This window comes from Ranitomeya variabilis, chromosome 1 (assembly GCF_051348905.1).
Source record: "Ranitomeya variabilis isolate aRanVar5 chromosome 1, aRanVar5.hap1, whole genome shotgun sequence".
Lineage (NCBI taxonomy): Eukaryota > Metazoa > Chordata > Amphibia > Anura > Dendrobatidae > Ranitomeya > Ranitomeya variabilis.
The window spans coordinates 47,210,795-47,233,658 of NC_135232.1; the positions used below are offsets into that span (position 1 = coordinate 47,210,795).

The 22,864-nt window shown below is 48.5% G+C and overlaps 2 protein-coding genes across 2 annotated transcripts in view; both read right to left on the bottom strand.

Moving 5' to 3' along the window:
- LOC143804731 (acyl-coenzyme A amino acid N-acyltransferase 1-like) overlaps positions 1 to 7,743 on the bottom strand; it is a 68,104-nt gene extending 60,361 nt beyond the window's left edge. The window contains exon 1 of the mRNA XM_077283125.1: positions 7,593 to 7,743. The gene's annotated coding sequence lies outside the window, so the exon portion shown is untranslated. The remainder of the gene's footprint in view (positions 1 to 7,592) is intronic.
- Positions 1 to 22,864, bottom strand: part of LOC143804742 (acyl-coenzyme A amino acid N-acyltransferase 1-like) — a 509,727-nt gene that overhangs the window by 251,050 nt on the left and 235,813 nt on the right. The window lies entirely within an intron of this gene.

Consider the following 22,864-nt stretch of genomic DNA (forward strand, 5'->3'; position numbering starts at 1 on the left):
GGTTAGGGTTAGGGTTAGGATCCCTAGGGTTATGGTTAGGGTAAGGGGTAGGGTTAGGGTTAGGGTTTGGATCCCTAGGGTTATGGTTAGGGTTAGGGTTAGGGTTTGGATCCCTAGGGTTATGGTTAGGGTTAGGGGTAGGGTTAGGGTTTGGATCCCTTTATCACCTTGATGTTGGGGGGTGGCTTATCAGTGACCTGGTGACCAGGACATTCTTCTAATAAAAAGCTACCCCTAACCCTAACCCTAGGGATCCTAACCCTAACCCTAGCTAATTCTATTAATAGTGGGTTTTCTAGTTGATTTTGATGATTGGCAGCTGTCACACACTTCTCAGCATGCGTTTCAAAAACTCAAACGCAGGAAAAAACGCATGTAAACGCGTCAAAACGCAGCGTTTTTTTTCTGCATGCAAAAAAGAATGAGTCTAAAAAACGCAGCGTTTGCACGCGTTTACATGCGTTTTTTCACCACCTGTTTTTTTTAAAACGCTGCAGATCAAAACGCAAGTGTGAAACCAGCCTAAAACCTTGCTGCTAACAGTGCCAGCATCATGAGCAGCCTCTCTGCTCTGTTACAGTATCAAAATGGCGTTAAATAACATCCGTTATTTATATGGCGAGGGACTATTATTTCAGCAGCCAGCTGTTGTGTCAGGACATTGTGGGTGTTTCCTGCGCCCTGATTGGCTTGCCGCAATATGTGCACACATAAAGTTAGGTGGAAAAAATTACTGTTTACAAGAACGCCGCCCCACTGAGCTCTGCAAACCCCTCCCCTCATCAAACATGTGCCAAACGCTCATAATACACCACCATTATTGTTGCTAAAGTGCTGAAAATACTTTTGTGGCAATGCAAATATTTTCCCGCACTTTTACCAAATGTTACCAATTTTATAAAATTTTGCTTGTGTTTCTGATCACGAATCCGAATGTGCTATATTCTTTCTGAATTTATCTTTGGCGATCACTTTCCAAACAAATTCATTAATTACTAGTCTGGGTAGCTCCACTACCTATTCAAAAAATAGCTTTTTGTGTCAGCACATGATATATGTGCTACATCTGAAAGAGGCTGACTAGCTGCTCATTTTAATACCTTAGCCAGACCTTTTCTATATCTATACATCATTTATGATAGCTCCCCCTTGTGGTGGTTGCAGACACACAATTTTAAATGAAGCAGGGCAAGGAGAAGCACACCACTAACCCATTCACCACCCTAAACTATCGTATTTTTCGGAATATAAGATGCTACAGATTATAAGACACACCCTAAAATATGAAGAAAATATTTTTTAATAAAATGGTGGTGCTTCTTATAAACCATGCATCTTATTGTTTACCGGGGGTGGTGGGTTCAGTGAAGCGGGGTCCCAGGGTCGCTGCTGGAGGAGGCAGGAGTGGGGTGATGCTGCAAACTGTAGGCTAGGATGAGGGGGGGCTCCGATGTGCTGCACGCTAGTGCGGGGGTCTTGTGCTGGTGCATGTCAGGTGCTGCTGCCGGGTGTCTCCGGATGCTCGGCGGTTGCTGGACAGAGCTGCGGGTGTCTCCGGTTCCCAGAAGTGCTGCGTGGGTGTCCGAAGCTGAGATCTCATCTCGCGATTTCTTGGTCCCGAGATCACCATCTACACATGATCCGCCCCTGGCGGTGGCCATATTCCCGGAGTCCACCGCCCACGCACAGGGAACCGTGGAATTACCGTGGCTCTGGCCTGTTTCAAAATGTTGGCAGAGCCCTGGGCAGCCCTGGACAACCACGCAGCACCACTGGGCACCGGAGACGCCCACAGCACCAGCCAGCAACCGCTGGGCACCCGATGACACCCGGACACCCCCTCATCCCAGCCTGCTGCCTACACCCACAGTATCGGTAAGGCATGCTTGCTTTGTAAGACGCACCCCCCCATTTTTCCCCCAACTTTGGGGGAAAAAGTGCGTATTACAAAGCAAAAAATACGGTATATCCTATGAAGCTATAATATACTGTACACTAAAGAATGCTATACCATCCTAGGCCACCATAAATAATGGATATCAATATTAACCTCACCAAAGATGGTAATATACACAGGTTAAGATTAGTGATGAGCAAGTATACTCGTTGCTTGGGTTTTCCCGAGCATGCTCGGGTGGTCTGCGAGTATTTGTGACTGCTCGGAGACTTAGTTTTTGTTGACTCAGCTGCATGATTTACGGCTGCTAGCCAGCCTGAGTACATGTGGGGGTTGCCTAGTTGCTAGGGAATGCCCACGTATTCAGACTGTCTAGTAGCCGCAAATCATGCAGCTGAGTCAACAAAAATTAAATCTCTGAGCAGTCAGAAATACTCGGAGACCACCCGAGCGTGCTCGGGAAAACCTGAGCAACGAGTATACTCGCTCATCATTACTTAAGATCTTTGGCTCTATTCACATTCGTGTTGTGATTTCCATTCATAACAGAAGCTGCAGCGCTGTTCCAGATCGACAGCCCGACGGATACTAGCATCGCTCAACAAATCCCACTGACTTTTAATAGTTGCCTATGGCATGGTCAAGACTAAGAGCTTTTTGATCAAAACGAGTAGGACCGGCGTCTCTCTGTTTTCTCTCTTATTATGCTTTTCGCATTCCCTTGGTTTTAATGTTTTTCTAATAAATGTGATGTTTTCTCTTATCAAATTTTTGCAGTTGCTGGATCTCCTTCCATACTTTTGTATACAGTTCCTATGGCATCTACCAAGGCTTTGAAGGAAATACAGGAATAGTGCCGAATGCAGTGTTAGCTGCTCAATGTGAAGCTGTGAAGAAGTCTTTGAATAGACCCTGACACAGACATGAGCTGCGTTTTCATGATATATTCACGATTCCTTGGTCATAATGGGTGCAATATTACTGGTACTGTAAGATAGGATTAGACAGTTTCTTGCATCTCAGATGAGGAATCTGAAGATATTGTCCAGTTATGGTGCTGTGTCCTTGCCAGATGGAGACTTGTGAAGTGAGCTGGCAAACAACTGATGACTTTGATTGACTGTTATGCATGTGACATCCTAATAAAATGCTAATGGAGGGATGGGAGAATTACACAAAGACGTCTACATGGGATGAGTCATATGATCTATGTCGCCGCTTGAGGCTGAAGATCCTTAACAGCCTTGGGATCTTTTTCAGTGGAAAAACTTGCCTCTGTTTGTCTTGTGTGATAAGTGAGTATTAAAAATGTGCATATCTGTTTATGGGTTATCTGGACTCTGCAGATAGTCAGGTAATGTAACAGCTGAGCTCTAAAAGTTGCCCAAAGACTAGATACTACCTGGAAATTAAAAAAGGTTTCTACCGCCTTTCCCTTTAAAAGAAAGGTATACGAGTGCCTTACTTCTGTCACTGTAAAGCCCCTCACATACCTTTTTTGAGCCTCTATGTGCCATTCTCTGCTCCCCAGGCACAAGACCCTTTAGTACCATGATATACTTTCAATGCAACCGCTTCTGGTGATCGTTGACTACATTTCCACAAATTTTCTAAAATGCCCAGATCGGTCATGATAGACAAAATGCCAGCATTGTCTTAGGTGCCTAGGTATGACACTGTGGAGTACTCGCTAATGGGTAGATGGGTCAATGGATCTTTGAACCAACAAAGTCATGTCTACTAACTTGATGTTCATACAGTTTCCCAGAATTTCTAGGGAGTCCAGTTCTTGTGTGGAGAAGAAGAGTATTCAGTACTCTCCTCTTAAGCTATCCTGATGAGCTGAATTCATGAAGTTGCAGGACAGGGTGGGCACATGGACCTAGGGCATTGGGACAGACGGCGGGAGGGCACATAGAGGAGTGATGACTTGGATACACTGGAACAACAAGACCAGGAGGCCAGACAAAGAGATAATTGGTAAGTCCAGTGCAGTACCCAGATGAAAGCAGAGGAGCCACGGGTGTATTGCAAGAATGAATGCACAGTATGAATAGAGTCCAATAATGACTCATTGGCTTACTGCAACTGTGATAACTCATCAGGCCTCTGTCTTCTGCCAAAAATCATTTTTAATTCTGTTTGGGTATCAAAGGCAGGGCTTGGTTTCTAGAGAATTCGCTCAACAGTTCTTTTCTCAAAATGGGACCAGGACTTCAATTCCAAATGAGCTGCTCCTGTCAATTTCCCAATTAATTTTCCTGCTTTCTGCTCCATGTACCAGTCTAAATACAAATACAAAAATTCCCCATTAAGTGTCACCTGCTTAACCCAGCATGAAGTACAAGGAAGTACGTCGGCGTCTAAAAATCACTAAAATTGACAAATCTCCGGGCCCGGATGGGATACACCCTCGAGTACTGCAGGAATTAGGCACAGTCATTGATAGACCATTATTTTTAATATTTAAAGACTCCATAATAACAGGGTCTGTACCACAGGACTGGCGTATAGCAAATGTGGTGCCAATATTCAAAAAGGGGACAAAAACTGAACTCGGTAATTATAGGCCAGTAAGCTTAACCTCTACTGTGGGTAAAATCCTGGAGGGCATTCTAAGGGATGCTATGCTGGAGTATCCGAAGAGGAAAAACCTCATGACCCAGTATCAGCACGGGTTTACTAGGGACCGTTCATGTCAGACTAATCTGATCAATTTCTATGAAGAGGAAAGTTCCGGACTGGACCAAGGGAACCCAGTGGACATAGTGTATATGGACTTTTCAAAAGCTTTTGATACGGTGCCACACAAAAGGTTGATACATAAAATGAGAATAATGGGGATAGGGGAAAGTATGTGTAAGTGGGTTGAGAGCTGGCTCAGGGATAGGAAACAAAGGGTGGTTATTAATGGAGCACACTCGGACTGGGTCACGGTTAGCAGTGGGGTACCACAGGGGTCAGTAATGGCCCCTCTTCTTTTTAACATATTTATTAATTACCTTGTAGGGGGCATTCAGAGTAGAATTTCAATATTTGCAGATGACACTAAACTCTGCAGGGTAATCAATATAGAGGAGGACAATTTTATATTACAGGATGATTTATGTAAACTAGAAGCTTGGGCTGATAAATGCTGAACTAGAGCGGGTGCAGAGAAGAGCGACCAAAGTTATTAGAGGACTGGGGGGTCTGCAATACCAAGATAGGTTATTACACTTGGGGCTATTTAGTTTGGAAAAACGAAGACTAAGGGCTGATCTTATTTTAATGTATAAATATTAGTGTTGAGCGATACCGTCCAATACTTGAAAGTATCGGTATCGGAAAGTATCGGCCGATACCGGCAAAGTATCGGATCCAATCCGATACCGATACCCGATACCAATACAAGTCAATGGGACTCATGTATCGGACGGTATTCCTGATGGTTCCCAGGGTCTGAAGGAGAGGAAACTCTCCTTCAGGCCCTGGGATCCATATCAATGTGTAAAATAAAGAATTAAAATAAAAAATATTGCTATACTCACCTCTCCGACGCAGCTTGACCTCAGCGAGGGAATCGGCAGCGTTGTTTGTTTAAAATTCGCGCGTTTACTTGGTTACGCGAAGTCCCGGCTTGTGATTGGTCGCGGCGGCCATGTTGCCGGGACGCGAACCAATCACAGCAAGCCGTGACATAATTTCAGGTCCTTGCAGGATTTTAAAATTACGTTCCGGCGTTGTGATTGGGCGCGTCGTGGTCACATGGGCGACGTGACCAATCACAAGCCGGGACGTCACGGGAGGCTGGACACGCGCGCATTTTAAAATGCGCGCGTGTCCAGCCTCCCGTGACGTCCCGGCTTGTGATTGGTCGCGGCGGCCATGTTGCCGGGACGCGGACCAATCACAACGCCGGAACGTAATTTTAAAATCCTGCAAGGACCTGAAATTACGTCACGGCTTGCTGTGATTGGTCCGCGTCCCGGCAACATGGCCGCCGCGACCAATCACAAGCCGGGACTTCACGTAACCAAGTAAACGCGCGAATTTTAAACAAACAACGCTGCCGGTTCCCTCGCTGAGGTCCAGGCTGCGTCGGAGAGGTGAGTATAGCAATATTTTTTATTTTAATTCTCTCTTTTACACATTATTACATTAATGTTGTTTCGATACCGATACCCGATACCACTAAAGTATCGGATCTCGGTATCGGAATTCCGATACAGCAAATATCGGCCGATACCCGATACTTGCAGTATCGGAATGCTCAACACTAATAAATATATGAGGGGACAGTACAAAGACCTTTCTGATGATCTTTTTAATCATAGACCGGTGACAGGGACAAGGGGGCATCCTCTACGTCTGGAGGAAAGAAGGTTTAAGCATAATAACAGATGCGGATTCTTTACTGTAAGAGCAGTGAGACTATGGAACTCTCTGCCGTATGATGTTGTAATGAGTGATTCATTGCTCAAATTTAAGAATGGACTGGATGCCTTTCTGGAAAAGAATAATGTTACAGGGTATATACACTAGATTCCTTGATAGGGCGTTGATCCAGGGAACTAGTCTGATTGCCGTATGTGGAGTCGGGAAGGAATTTTTTTCCCCAATGTGGAGCTTACACTTTGCCACATGGGTTATTTTTTGCCTTCCTCTGGATCAACATATTAGGGCCTGTTAGGTTAGGCTATGGGTTGAACTAGATGGACTTAAAGTCTTCCCTCAACCTTAATAACTATGTTACTATGTTACTATGTAAATAGATCTGGATAAATCTATCTGGATCAATATCAATATATCTATTTGAACAAATATCTGGGCTCAGTCCAAACATGGTCTGCATCTTTTCTCTACAATCTCTTAGTTAATGGGCATCCCCTAGGTATCACGCATCCTTCCCCTGTGTCCACAAACAATAAAACAAAGGCCAGCAATTGGGCACCCACAGCATAATGGTGACCCTCAGGAGTGGGCACGGGGTGGGATGTCATTATTGCGCAGCAACAATAACATTTAGTTTTCAGTAACAGCAATCCTATATCACAGTGCGGTCCGATTCCTATTCTCAGCAGCCGCTCAGATACTGATCATAATGACCGTTCTGAGGAAAGCCTGGGACTTACAGTCACACATGTTGGAGATGGAAGCATGAGGGTAGCATAGCCCAGTGGCATGTGATGGGGCGGAGCGGATGTGAGCCCATATAATTATAAGGCACAAAACGTTCTGCGACCGCTGTGACCTGGGAGAGACCATCACACAGCTGTATAGTCAGCTCCCGCAACTACTTACCGATAAGTTCTCAGCCCCATAGAAAAAAAAGTCCTGGTAACCCCTTTAACTCTTAACTATAACCTCAATGCAGAACATGCATACAGCACTGTGCAGATAGGAATCATTTCTATTATCTACTGTATCATGCTTATGTGCATTATCTGCAATGGCAGACATTAATATAATGCAAACATAGAGAGGTAGCGAACAGCTCTGATATAATTGAACATATATAACAATATTGGGGCATGATACAGCGGCGTCTAAGATTAAGCTGTTGTGAACAGAGCTAACTCTCATCACAGCAATCACTCTCAGTTGCAAGCTGTATAACACTAAGCTGTATGGAGTGCACTCAATGTCAGTGGGACAGTCTCAATTTAGGGGAGCTGTCTTTGCTGCCCATGGCTGTGTCACGACTTTTACTCACTGTGCGGTGTATCGTCTCCTGCCATGCAGTGAAGTCTGCGATGTCTGGTCTGCTGCCGTACAGAGAAGTTTGTGATGTCTTGTCACCTGTCAGATTGATCTGTTACTGATAAATAGTTTCTCCTCCAGGGGAGGACCCGGCTTCTCTGTGCTCTGTACACATGTACTTGCATTCATTTAATTAATTCATTATTCTCATTATTATTTTCTTGAGGTCTTGTGTTCCTGGGATTCAAACACTCAACCTGTAGCATTAGAGGAAGCAGCAAGACTTAAGAGCCACAGGCTGCAATGACAAGTATAGGACCGTTTTCTGTACTTGAATGTGTAGTATATAGTCCCATCTTCTACAGGTAGATTCTACTGATACATAGAGCTGCACCTCCATATACCAAATACATTTCTATATAGAGTAGCTATAGAGCTGCGGTAAATAAAAGTCAAAGTTTTTTTTTCTTCCTATAAAACTGTTAAAAAAAGTGAAAAATAATTACAAGAATTACATTTTTAATGCATTTTTAAAAAAAATAAATAAATATCATAATATCAGCAAATAATAGACATATTCCTGTAATCGTAACAACCTGTACAATACAGTGGACAGTGATTATATACAGTCATAGGGGAATGATGTAAAAGATGGCAGGATTGATTTTTGTCTTCATTAAACCCATAGGAAAATGTAAACATATAACACTGAGGCTTCATCATATATAGTGTAAATGCTGGATTAGTTTTTTTATCTGTATGTTTTCTGCTGTTGTCCACACTACACGACGCAATAACAATCTTCTCGTATTATTGAGTTTTCACTGCTCTTTTTCTATGCCTTTATTCTTTTACTTGATGCACAATTGGTGCAGATACTGTATGAAACAGTGAGTTTAACCCCTTCCCGACCTCTGCCATACTATTACTGCAGAGGTCGGGTCCCCTGCTTTGATGTGGGCTCCGACGCTGAGCCCACCTCAAAGCCGGGACATGTCAGCTGTTTTGAACAGCAACATGTGCCCGCAATAGCGGCGGGTGAAATCGACAGGTCAGAGAGGCCCGGCTCCTGTGCACTGCAGTACTTTGCTCTGCCCTCAACAGGGCAGACAAAGTACGCCCGCGCCTGCGCCGCGGCGCTGAGACCAGAAGAGGACGTCATGAAATGAAGATGGGAGGCTCCGGACCGGACCTGAGTCGCCCATCGGACCCAGACCGCAGCGAGACCGCCACTGGGTGAGTATAATCTAACGTCTTTTTCTCCTCTTTCAGGTAACATCGGACGCTTATCTACAGCATTACAGAATGCCGTAGATAAGCCCCTGATGATTGTGAGCTTACCTCACCATCGATTTTGGGGGTAACACGTTCCCTTTAAATGCCGCTGACAGTGGCATTTAACCGGTGCTTCCGGCCGCGCGGCCGGAAATGATCGCATCGCTGTCCCCCGTCACATGATCGGGGGTCGACGATGCGTCAGGATGGTAACCATAGAGGTCTTTGAGACCTCTATGGTTACTGATGCTGGCCTGATGTGAGCGCCACCCTGTGGTCGTCGCTCATAGCAAGCCTGCAATTCAGCTACATAGCAGCGATCTGATGATCGCTGCTATGTAGCAGAGCCGAACCAGTTATGCCAGCTTCTAGCCTCCCTTGGAGGCTATTGAAGCATGGCAAAAGTAAAAAAAAAAAGTTTTAAAAAATATGAAAAAAATCCAAAAATATAAAAGTTTATTACCCCTTAAGTCCCGAGGGTGGTTTGCACGTTAATGACCGGGCCAATTTTTACAATTCTGACCACTGTCCCTTTATGAGGTTATAACTCTGGAACGCTTTAACAGAACCCCCGTGATTCTGACAATGTTTTCTCATGACATATTGTACTTCATGATAGTCATAAAATTTCTTTGATATTACCTGCGTTTCTTTGTGAAAAAAACTGAAATTTGGCGAAAATTTTGAAAATTTTGCAATTTTCCAAATTTGAATTTTTATGCCCTTAAATCACAGAGATATGTCACGCAAAATACTTAATAAGTAACATTTCCCATATGTCTACTTTACATCAGCACAATTTTGGAAACTAAAATTTTTTTTGTTAGGGAGTTATAAGGGTTAAAAGTTGACCAGCAATTTATCATTTTCACAACACCATTTTTTTTAGGGACCACATCTTATTTGAAGTCATTTTGAGGGGTCTATATGATAGAAAATACCCAAGTGTGACACCATTCTAAAAACTGCACATCTCAAGGTGCTCAAAACCACATTCCAGAAGTTTATTAACCCTTCAGGTGTTTCACAGGAATTTTTGGAATGTTTAAAAAAAAATGAAAATTTTATTTTTTTTCACAAAAAATTTACTTCAGCTCCAATTTGTTTTATTTGACCAAAGGTAACAGGAGAAAATGGACCCCAAAAGTTGTTGCACAATTTGTCCTGAGTACGCTGATACCCCAAATGTGGGGGTAAACCCCTGTTTGGGCGCATGGCAGAGCTCGGAAGGGAAGGAGCACCGTTTGACTTTTCAATGCAAAATTGGCTGGAGTTGAGATGGGACGCCATGTTGCGTTTGGAGAGCCCCTGATGTGCCTAAACATTAAAACCCCCCACAAGTGACACCATTTTGGAAAGTAGACCCCCTAAGGAACTTATCTAGATGTGTGGTGAGCACTTTGACCCATTAAGTGCTTCACAGAAGTTTATTGCATTGCTTTATTCTGAGGACTATAACTTTTTTATTTTTTCACTGATGATGCTGTATGGCGGCTCGTTTTTTGCAGGACAAGATGACGTTTTCAGCGGTACCATGGTTATTGTTATCTGTCTTTTTGATCGTGTGCTATTCCACTTTTTGTTCGGCGGTATGATATTAAAGGGTTGTATTTTGCCTGTTTTTTTTAATTTTCTTTCCGGTGTTCACTGAAGGGGTTAACTAGTAGGACAGTTTTATAGGTCGGGTCGTTACGGACGCCGCTAGACTAAATATGCGTACTTTTATTGTTTTTTTTTATTTAAATGAAGGAATGTATTTATTTGAACGATATATTTTTTTAATTTATTTATTTAGGATTTTTTTTTTGTTTTTGTTTACACAAGTAAATATTTTTTTTTTAATTTTTTACTTTGCCCCAGGGGGGGCATCACATTATATTGACAGCACAGCAAAGTGTCAGATCAGCGATCACACAGGCACAGCAGGGAGGCTTCCCGGCGCCTGCTCTGAGCAGGCGCTGGTAAGCCACCTCCCTGCAGGACCCGGATGCAGCCCCGTGGCTATTTTGGATCCGGGGCCTGCAGGAAGGAGGAGGTAAGAGACCCTCGGAGCAACGCGATCACATCGCGTTGCTCCGAGGGTCTCAGGGAAGCCCGCAGGGAGCCCCCTCCCTGCGCGATGCTTCCCTATACCGTCAGAACACTGCGATCATGTTTAATCGCAGTGTGCCGGGGGTTAATGTGCCGATTGCGGTCCGTGACCGCTCCTGGCACATAGTGCCAGATGTCAGCTGCGATAGTTAGCCCCGTGAGTGCGGCTGATCGCGCTGGATGTACTATCCTGTCACTGGGAATTAAGTCCCAGGTAACCTTGATGGGATAGTACGTCCAATGGGATTAAGGGGTTAAATCACCCCCCTTTCGCCCCATTCGAAATAAAACAATTTTAAAAAAAATCTACACATATTTGGTATCGCCGCGTTCAGAATCGCCCGATCTACCAATAAAAAAGGATTAACCTAATCACTAAACGGCGTAGCGAGAAAAAATTCGAAACTCCAGAATTACGTTTTTTTGGTGGCCGCTACATTGCATTAAAATGTAATAACGGGCGATCAAAAGAACGTATCTGCATCAAAATGGTATAATTAAAAATGCCAGCTCGGCACCCAAAAGATGAGCCCTCAACCGACCCCAGATCACGGAAAATGGAGACGCTATGGGTAATGGAAAATTGCGCAATTTCTTTTTTGTAACAAAGTTTGAAAAAAATTTGTAACACTTAGATAAAACGTAACCTAGACATGTTTGGTGTCTATGAACTCGTAATGACCTGTAGAATCAAAATTGCAGGTCAGTTTTAGCATTTAGTGAACCTTGCAAAAAAGCCAAACAAAAAACAAGTGTGGGATTGTACTTTTTTTGCAATTTCTCCGCACTTGGAATTTTTTTACCATTTTCTAGTACACAACATGCTAAAACCAATGATGTCATTGAAAAGTGCAACTTGTCTCGCAAAAAACAAGCCCTGATATGGCCATATTGACTGAAAAATAAAAAAGTTATGGCTCTGGGAAGGAGGGGAGTGAAAAAGAAGACTGAAAGAACGGAAAAGGGCAAGGTCATGAAGGGGTTAATGTTTTTTAACTGAAAATGCTGCACCTCTGTCTCATATTGGACATATGGAATTAATTATAACTTGGGAAGTGAGAAAGAGCTAATACTTCAACCTCCATTGAAGTAGGACCTTCTGCAGTTAACAGGTCGTTGCAACAATGGATAAGATTCGTATAGTCAGAGGTGGAGACGTACAGGGGCTTCCTCTGGTCAAACGAATCAGTTTTCTTTGCTAAAAGGAATTATTTCAGACTCACTGGATCTAGTGGTCAGTGATGAATATTGGGGTTTGCATTGATCTGATAGAAAGATATATTTTTGGCATTGTAGTGAAGAAACGAACATAACGCATTCACTCACATCATTGTAAGACTAGCCAAATGCCTCCAACTTAATCGCAGCCAGATGGATGAGGTTATCCATGCCATGTTTCATGTCTAAAGAAAGGTAAAACTGCAATAACAAATATGATGACAATATCTACTGCCTGGGACTTCCAGGGGCGAAGATATCCTGAAAGTTCTTCTAAAAGACCTAGCACATCCCTCGGCGAGCCCCCATATGAGCTCAACAAGGGGAGGTATGTGGGAGTAACATTAATCTAATCAAAATTTGAGTTTGGGTTTTTGTAACTTGTCAATCCTGGAAGGTACAGCTGCTGTAGTCCTGACCATTTTCCTAAGAGAATTTCCTCTCTTTGCTAAGCTCTGAGCCATTTACGTGATACAGGTGTAGTATTTTTCTCTCGTTTTCCCTTTTATTTCATGTGATTGTATATACTATTTTGTTCCCATTTCGTATCATTTTTGTATATTTTTATGAACACTGCCTACCTTTCCAGAATTATTATATAAAATTCAATATCATAGTTCCTGTGGCTCTGTAAATTGCACTACTGAAGCCATAAGCTGAATGTGTAATCAGTGTTTAATTGGCCTATATAAATTATTGGTGGTGATAGCTAGAAGGTCCTTTTGTTATTGTGGCGTTGACAGTGACTGTATCGTGTTATATTTGCATATTCCATGTATTTGTAATCGGAGGTTTATATACCTTACACTACTGTTCCAAAGTTTAGGGTGACTTAGAAATGTCCTTATTTTTGAAAGAAAAGCACAGTTATTTCCAATGAAGCTAACATGAAATGATTCAGAAATACACTTTATACATTGTTAATGTGGTAAATGACTATTCTAGCTGCAAACGTCTGGTTTGTAATGCAATAAATATCTTCATAGGTGTATAGAGGCCCATTTCCAACAACCATCACCTTAGTGTTCTTATGGTACTTTGTGTTTGCTAACTGTGTAAGAAGGCTAATGGATGGTTAAAATACCCTTGAAAACCCTTGTGCAAGTATGTTAGCACAGCTGAAAACAGTTGGGCTGGTTAGAGAACCTATAAACCTGACCTTACTTTGAGCTAGTTGAGAATCTGCAGCATTACATTTGTTGGCTCTATTAAACTCTCAAAACGGCCAGAAAAAATTACTTTTATGTGAAACTCGACTGTCTATTCTTGTTCTTAGAAATGAAGGCTATTCCATGCGAGAAATTGCCAAGAAACTGAAGATTTCCTACAATGGTGTGCACTACTCCCTTCAGAGAAGAGCACAAACAGGCTCTAAAAAGAGTAGAAAGAGAAGTGGGAGGCCCCGCTGCACAACTGAGCAACAAGACAAGTACATTAGAGTCTGAAGTTTGATAAATCGACGCAGGTCCTCAACTGGCAGCTTCATTAAATAGTACATGCAAAACGCCAATGTTAACGTCTACATTGAAGAGGTGACTCCGGGATGCTGGCCTTCAGGGCAGAGTGGCAAAGAAAAAGCCATATCTGAGACTGGCTAATAAAAGGAAAAGACTAATATGGGCACGAGATCTTAACCCCATTGAGCAGTTGTGGGAGCAGCTTGACCGTATGGTGCGCAAAAAGTGCTCATCAAGGGGCTTTTGGAAGCATGGGGTGAAATTTCTCCAGATTACCTCAGCAAATTACCTGCTAGAATGCCAAAGGTCTGCAATGCTGTAATTGCTACAAAGGGAGCATTCTTTCATGAAAGCAAAGTTTGAAGGAGAAAATTATTATTTCAAATAAAAATCTTTTTTTCGAACCTTTTCAATGTCTGGACTAGATTTTCAATTCATTTGGCAACTCATTTGATTAATAAAAATATGAGTTTTCATAAAAAACACAAAATTGTCTGGGTGACCCTAAACTTTGGAACCATAGCGTACATTCACTGTGTGTTCCCCAATAACTGACTTAGTAGGGGAAACAGCAACGGCCTTGACTATCATTCGTCAGTCAATTTCATAATTGTCTTGATGATTGGAGGCAGCAGAGTTGCGTCCCCTGACAAATCAGCGACAGCTGTGGGAACTGCATTATTTCTCCCTGACAGATTGGTGGCAGCTGCGGGATCTGCAAAATTCCTCCTGCTGTTATTCCTGACAAATTGGTGGCAGTGGTGGGATCTACGTGATCTCTCCCGTCTTCTCTCTGTCAGGCCTTATTGACGTGCTTGGCAAAATAGCAATTAAAAAGTAACTACAGCTCGTCTTGCAAAATAGCAAGATTTCATATTGTGAAGCTTATGTAAAAAATGAAAAAGTTGTGGCTGCTACAACTATAGCTGAATGAACAAAAAATAAATCTATAGGTACCAACCATCCTGGATACATCAGGACGGTCCTGGATTTGGGTCTCGACCCTGCTGTCCTGGGCATTTGACTGAATGTCCCTCATTGAAATCATTCCCTCCTCTAACATCTACTCCTGCCAGGGTAGAAAGAAACAGTAAATGTAACTAGATGGGTATTTCCTGAAGGAACTACAGATAGTGCTTTGGAATGGTGCCCGGGCTGCCCCTGCAAGACTTTCACACTTGAGTGCCCCTCAGGCGCTGGTTTGGTAGTTGTAGCCCCTCAGGGTTGAGGCCACTCTGGGTCCGATTTGGTGGGCGGGGTCACTCTGGGTCCGATTTGGTGGGCGGGGTCACTCTGGGTCCGATTTGGCGGGAGGCGCCACTCTGGGTCCGATTTGGCGGGCGGCGCCACTCTGGGTCCGATTTGGCGGGCGGCGCCACTCTGGGTCCGATTTGGTGGGCGGTGCCACTCTGGGTCCGATTTGGCGGGCGGCGCCACTCTGGGTCCGATTTGGCGGGCGGCGCCACTCTGGGTCTGATTTGGCGTTCGGCGCCACTCTGGGTCCGATTTGGCGGGCGGCGCCACTCTGGGTCCGATTTGGCGGGCGGCGCCACTCTGGGTCCGATTTGGCGGGCGGCGCCACTCTGGGTCCGATTTTGCAGGCGGCGCCACTCTGGGTCCGATTTGGTGAGCGGGGCAATAATTATAATAAGACTACAGATAGTGCTTTGAAATTGTGCTGTGCTATCACTTTAAGAGCTGATATTATCTGGCAAAACTGTGCTGGGGTCATGTACAGTTCGCAGGCGTTGGCATAGTAACTGGGCCTGACTGCACATATCAATGAGCTAATCAGCCAGGTGGCAGGTACATTTCAAATTGCCTCAGAAACCCGGCCATTATAACCTATGGGAAAATTTCCCTATTGAAATGCATTACAATGAGGGGAAAAAACATTTTCAAACGCAAATTGTGCCAAAACTACAAATCCGATCGACACGAAAAATACTTAGCACACCTCTTGGGGACGCTGGCTTCGAAATGACACCTCACTGGAGTCTGTGAGTGAAGCGGTTCGGGCCGCATTACGTGCGGACTGAATAATAATAATAAAAATGACACCTCACTGGAGTCTGTGAGTGAAGCGGTTCGGGCCGCATTACGTGCGGACTGAATAATAATAAGAACTAGATGGGTATTTCCTGAAGGAACTACAGATAGTGCTTTGGAATGGTGCCCGGGCTGCCCCTGCAAGACATTCACACTTGGGTGCCCCTCAGGCAGTCCGATTTGGTGGGTTGGGTCAATCTGGGTCTGATTTTGTGGGCGGGGTAAATCTAGGTCCGATTCGGTGGGCGGGGTCACTTTTGGTCCGATTCTGTGGGCGCGGTCACTCTGGATCCGATTTGGTGGGCGGGGTCACTCGGTCCGATTCGGTGGGCGGTGTCAATCTGGGTCTGATTTTGTGGGTGGGGTAAATCTAGGTCCGATACGGTGGGCGGGGTCACTTTGGGTCCGATTTGGTGGGCTGGACACCTCAGGGTCCGATTTGGTGGGCTTGGCACCTCAGGGTCTGATTTGGTGGGCGGGGTCACTCTTGGTCCGATTTGGCGGGTGGCGCCACTCCGGGTCCGATTTGGCAGGCGGCGCCACTCTGGGTCCGATTTGGAGGGTGGCGCCACTCTGGGTCCGATTTGGCGGGCGGCGCCACTGTGGGTCCGATTTGGCGGGCGGCGCTACTCTGGGTCCGATTTGGCGGGCGACGCCACTCTGGGTCCGATTTGGCGGGCGTAGCCACTCTGGGTCCGATTTGGCAGGCGGCGCCACCCTGGGTCCGATTTGGCGGGCGGCTCCACCCTGGGTCCGATTTGGCGGGCGGCGCCACCCTGGGTCCGATTTGGCGGGCGGCGCCACCCTGGGTCCGATTTGACGGGCGGCGCCACTCTAGGTCCGATTTGGCGGGCGGCGCCACCCTGGGTCCGATTTGGTGGGCGGCTCCACCCTGGGTCCGATTTGGCAGGCGGCGCCACCCTGGGTCCGATTTGGCGGACAGCGCCACCCTGGGTCCGATTTGGCGGGCGGCGCCACCCTGGGTCCGATTTGGCGGGCAGCGCCACCCTGGGTCCGATTTGGCGGGCGGCGCCACCCTGGGTCCGAATTGGCGGGCGGCGCCACCCTGGGTCCGAATTGGCGGGCGGCGCCACCCTGGGTCCGATTTGGCGGGTGGCGCCACTCCGGGTCCGATTTGGCGGGCGGCGCAACTCCTTGTCCGATTTGGCGGGCGGCGCCACTCCTTGTCCGATTTGGCGGGAGGCGCCACTCCGGGTCCGATTTGGCGGGTGGCGCCACTCCGGGTCCGATTTGGTGGCCCGGGTCACTCTGGGTCCGATTTGGTGGGCCGGGTCACTCTGGGTCCGATTTGGCGGGCGGCGCCACTCTGGGTCCGATTTGGCGGGCGGCGCCACTGTGGGTCCGATTTGGCGGGCGGCGCCACTCTGGGTCCGATTTGGCGGGCGGCGCCACTGGGTCCGATTTGGCGGGCGGCGCCACTCTGGGTCCGACTTGGCGGGCGGCGCCACTCTGGGTCTGACTTGGCGGGCAGCGCCACTCTGGGTCCGATTTGGCAGGCGGCGCCACTCTGGGTCCGATTTGGCGGGCGGCGCCACTCTGGGTCCGATTTGGCGGGCGGCGCCACTCTGGGTCCGATTTGGCAAGAGGGGGCACTCTGGTCCGATTTGGTGGGCGGGGCAATAATTATAAGACTACAGATAGTGTTTTGGAATTGTGCTCTACTGTCACTTTAAGAGCGGACATTATCTGACAAAACTTGTGACCTGGTGGGCTGGTAGAGTTTATAGGCGTTGGCATAGTAACTGGGTCTCACTGCGCATATCAATGAGCTAATCAGCCAGGTGGCAGTTATTTTTAGAAATTGCCTCAGAAATCAGGCCCATTATAAACGTATTGGAAAATTTCCCTATTGAAACGCATTGAGACACTTTTTTCAAACGCAAATTGCGCCAAAACTACAAATCCGATCGACACGAAAAATACTTAGCACACCTCTCAGGGACGCTGGCTTCGAAATGACACCTCACTGGAGTCTGTGAGTTTAGCGGTTCGGGCCGCATTACGTGCGGACTGAATAATAAGAAGAATAATAATAACTAGATGGGTATTTCCTGAAGGAACTACAGATAGTGCTTTGGAATGGTGCCCGGGTTGCCCCAGCAAGACTTTCACACTTGGGTGCCCCTCAGGCGCTGGCTTGGTAGTTGTAGCCCCTAAAGGGGTGAGGCCACTATGGGTCCGATTTGGTGGGCGGGGTCACTCTGGGACCAATTTGGTGGGCGGGGTCACTCTGGGACCAATTTGGTGGGCGGGGTCACTCTGGGACCGATTTGGCGGGCGGCACCACTCTGGGTCCGATTTGGCGGGCGGCGCCACTCTGGGTCCGATTTGGCGGGCGGCGCCACTCTGGGTCCGATTTGGCGGGCGGCGCCACTCTGGGTCCGATTTGGCGGGCGGCGCCACTCTGGGTCCGATTTGGCGGGCGGCGCCACTCTGGGTCCGATTTGGCGGGCGGCGCCACTCTGGGTCCGATTTGGCGGGCGGCGCCACTCTTGGTCCGATTTGGCGGGCGGCGCCACTCTTGGTCCGATTTGGCGGGCGGCGCCACTCTGGGTCCGATTTGGCTGGCGGCGCCACTCTGGGTCCGATTTGGCGGGCCGGGTCACTCTGGGTCCGATTTGGCGGGCCGGGTCACTCTGGGTCCGATTTGGTGGCCCGGGTCACTCTGGGTCCGATTTGGTGGGCCGGGTCACTCTGGGTCCGATTTGGTGGGCCGGGTCACTCTGGGTCCGATTTGGTGGGCCGGGTCACTCTGGGTCCGATTTGGTGGGCCGGGTCACTCTGGGTCCGATTTGGTGGGCCGGGTCACTCTGGGTCCGATTTGGTGGGCCGGGTCACTCTGGGTCCGATTTGGTGGGCCGGGTCACTCTGGGTCCGATTTGGTGGCCCGGGTCACTCTGGGTCCGATTTGGTGGCCCGGGTCACTCTGGGTCCGATTTGGTGGCCCGGGTCACTCTGGGTCCGATTTGGTGGCCCGGGTCACTCTGGGTCCGATTTGGTGGCCCGGGTCACTCTGGGTCCGATTTGGTGGCCCGGGTCACTCTGGGTCCGATTTGGTGGCCCGGGTCACTCTGGGTCCGATTTGGTGGCCCGGGTCACTCTGGGTCCGATTTGGTGGCCCGGGTCACTCTGGGTCCGATTTGGTGGCCCGGGTCACTCTGGGTCCGATTTGGTGGCCCGGGTCACTCTGGGTTTGATTTGGTGGGCCGGGTCACTCTGGGCCCGATTTGGTGGCCCGGGTCACTCTGGGTCCGATTTGGTGGCCCGGGTCACTCTGGGTCCGATTTGGTGGCCCGGGTCACTCTGGGTCCGATTTGGTGGCCCGGGTCACTCTGGGTCCGATTTGGTGGCCCGGGTCACTCTGGGTCCGATTTGGTGGCCCGGGTCACTCTGGGTCCGATTTGGTGGCCCGGGTCACTCTGGGTCCGATTTGGTGGCCCGGGTCACTCTGGGTCCGATTTGGTGGCCCGGGTCACTCTGGGTCCGATTTGGTGGCCCGGGTCACTCTGGGTCCGATTTGGTGGCCCGGGTCACTCTGGGTCCGATTTGGTGGCCCGGGTCACTCTGGGTTTGATTTGGTGGCCCGGGTCACTCTGGGTGCGATTTGGTGGGCCGGGTCACTCTGGGTCCGATTTGGTGGCCCGGGTCACTCTGGGTCCGATTTGGTGGGCCGGGTCACTCTGGGTCCGATTTGGTGGCCCGGGTCACTCTGGGTCCGATTTGGTGGGCCGGGTCACTCTGGGTCCGATTTGGTGGGCCGGGTCACTCTGGGTCCGATTTGGTGGGCCGGGTCACTCTGGGTCCGATTTGGTGGGCCGGGTCACTCTGGGTCCGATTTGGTGGGCCGGGTCACTCTGGGTCCGATTTGGTGGGCCGGGTCACTCTGACTGACAGCAGGATAAGGGAATGGCTGATAACAGAGAATAGACTGACAGCAGGACAAGGGAATGGCTGATAACAGAGAGAATAGACTGACAGCAGGACAGGGGAATTGCTGATAACAGAGAGAAATAGACTGACAGCAGGACGGGGAATGGCTGATAACAGAGAGAATAGACTGACAGCAGGACAGGGGAATGGCTGATAACAGAGAGAATAGACTGACAGCAGGACAGGGGAATGGCTGATAACAGAGAGAATAGACTGACAGCAGGACGGGGAATGGCTGATAACAGAGAGAATAGACTGACAGCAGGACAGGGGAATGGCTGATAACAGAGAGAAATAGACTGACAGCAGTACGGGGAATGGCTGATAACAGAGAGAAATAGATGGGTATTTCCTGAAGGAACTACAGATAGTGCTTTGGAATGGTGCCCGGGTTGCCCCAGCAAGACTTTCACACTTGGGTGCCCCTCAGGCGCTGGTTTGGTAGTTGTAGCCACTCTGGGTCCGATTTGGTGGGTGGGGCCCCTCAGGGGCCGATTTGGTGGGCGCTGTATACTGCGGGGCTCTGCGCTGTATACTGCGGGGCTCTGCGCTGTATACTGCGGGGCTCTGCGCTGTATACTGCGGGGCTCTGCGCTGTATACTGCGGGGCTCTGCGCTGTATGCTGCGGGGCTCTGCGCTGTGTACTGCGCGGCTCTGCGCTGTGAACTGCACGGCTCTGCGCTTTATACTGCGCGGCTCTGCGCTGTGTACTGCACGGCTCTGCGCTGTGTACTGCGCGGCTCTGCGCTGTGTACTGCACGGCTCTGCGCTTTATACTGCGCGGCTCTGCGCTGTGTACTGCACGGCTCTGCGCTGTGTACTGCGCGGCTCTGCGCTGTGTACTGCGCGGCTCTGCGCTTTATACTGCGCGGCTCTGCGCTGTGTAGTGCGCGGCTCTGCGCTGTGTACTGCGCGGCTCTGCACTGTATACTGCGTGGCTGTGCAATATACTACGTGGACATGCATATTCTAGAATACCCGATGAGTTAGAATCGGGCCTCCATCTAATAATCATAAGACTACGGATAGTGGTTTGGAATTGTGCTGTACTGTCACTTTAAGAGCTGATATTATCTGACAAAACTTGTGAGCTGATGTAGAGTTCATAGGCGTTGGCATAGTAACTGTGTCTGACTGCGCATATCAATGAGCTAATCAGCCAGGTGGCAGTTATTTTTAGAAATTGCCTCAGAAACCAGCCCATTATAAACGTATGGGACAATTTCCCTATTGAAACGCATTGAAAGACTTTTTTCAAACACAAATTGCGCAAAAACTACAAATCCGATCGGCACGAAAAATACTTAGCACACCTCTTGGGGACGCTGGCTTCGAAATGACACCTCACTGGAGTCTGTGAGTTTAGCGGTTCGGGCCGCATTACGTGCGGACTGAATAATAATAATAAGAAGAAGTTTACCACGGTGGAATAACAGTATAGTGCTTTGTTCCAAAGCACTATAATAAGAAGAAGTTATCCACGGTGGAATAACAGTATAGTGCTTTGTTCCAAAGCACTATAATAATTTTTATTTATATAGCGCCAACATATTCCGCAGCACTTTACAATTAAGGGGACACATGTACAGACAATAAATTCAATACTAGATGGGTATTTCCTGAAGGAACTACAGATAGTGCTTTGGAATGGTGCCCGGGCTGCCCCTGCAAGACTTTGACACTTGGGTGCCCCTCAGGCGGTCCGATTTGGTGGGTTGGGTCAATCTGGGTCTGATTTTGTGGGCGGGGTAAATCTAGGTCCGATTCGGTGGGCGGGGTCACTTTTGGTCCGATTCTGTGGGCGCGGCCACTCTGGGTCCGATTCGGTGGACGGAGCCACTCTGGGTCCGATTTGGTGGGCGGGGCACCTTAGGGACCAATTTGGTGGGTGGGGTCACTCGGTCCGATTTGGTGGGCTGGGCACCTCAGGGTCTGATTTGGTGGGCTGGGCACCTCAGGGTCCGATTTGGTGGGTGGGGTCACTCTGGGTCCGATTTGGTGGGCGGGGTCACTCTGGACCCGATTTGGTGGAAGGGGTCACTCTGGGTCCGATTTGGTGGAAGGGGTCACTCTGGGTCTGATTTGGTGGAAGGGGTCACTCTGGGTCCGATTTGGTGGGCGGAGCCACTCTGGGTCCGATTTGGTGGGCGGGGTCACTCTGGGTCTGATTTAGGGGGCGGGGTCACTCTGGGTCCGATTTGGTGGGCCGGGCCCCTCGGGGTCCGATTTGGTGGGCCGGGCCTCTCGGGTTCCGAATTGGTGAGCGGGGTAATCTACTATCTAATTGTCTAAGGGCACTTCCGTCTTTCTGTCTCACAACACCGCTACGTCATCATCTCGTGAGACCGCAATGCACTCTTGGGACCGGAGCGCGCAACAAGCATCGGGTACCGGCCACTCCAGGTGCAACAAGCATCGTGTACCGGCCGCTCTAGGAGGTGCAACAACCATCAGATACCGGCCGCTCCAGGAGGTGAGTATGTAACTTTTTTATTTTAATTCTTTTTTTTTTTTAACAGGGATATACAGTATACTATGTGACTGGACAATATACTACGTGACTGGGCAGTATAACTACGTGGCTCTGCGCTGTATACTGCGTGGCTCTGTGCTGTATATTGCGTGGCTCTGCGCTGTATACTACGCGGCTCTGCGCTGTATACTACGCGGCTCTGCGCTGTGTACTGCGTGGCTCTGCGCTGTGTACTGCGCGGCTCTGCGCTGTGTACTGCGCGGCTCTGCGCTGTGTACTGCACGGCTCTGCGCTGTGTACTGCGCGGCTCTGCACTGTGTACTGCGCGTTCTGCCCTGTATACTGCGCGGCTCTGCGCTGTATACTGCGCGGCTCTGCGCTGTATACTGCGCAGCTCTGCGCTTTGTACTGCGCGGCTCTGCGCTATATACTGCGTGGCTCTTCGCTGTATACTACGCGGCTCTGCGCTGTGTACTGCGCGGCTCTGCGCTGTGTACTGCGCGTGTCCGTGCTGTGTACTGCGCGTGTCTGCGCTGTATACTGCGCGGCTCTGCGCTGTGTACTGCGCGGCTCTGCACTGTGTACTGCACGGCTCTGCACTGTGTACTGCACGGCTCTGCGCTGTATACTGCGGGGCTCTGCACTGTATACTGCGGGGCTCTGCGCTGTATACTACGCGGCTCAGCGCTGTATACTGCGCGGTTCGGCGCTGCATACTGCGTGGCTCTACGCTGCGTACTGCGCGGCTCTGCGCTGTATACTGGGTGGCT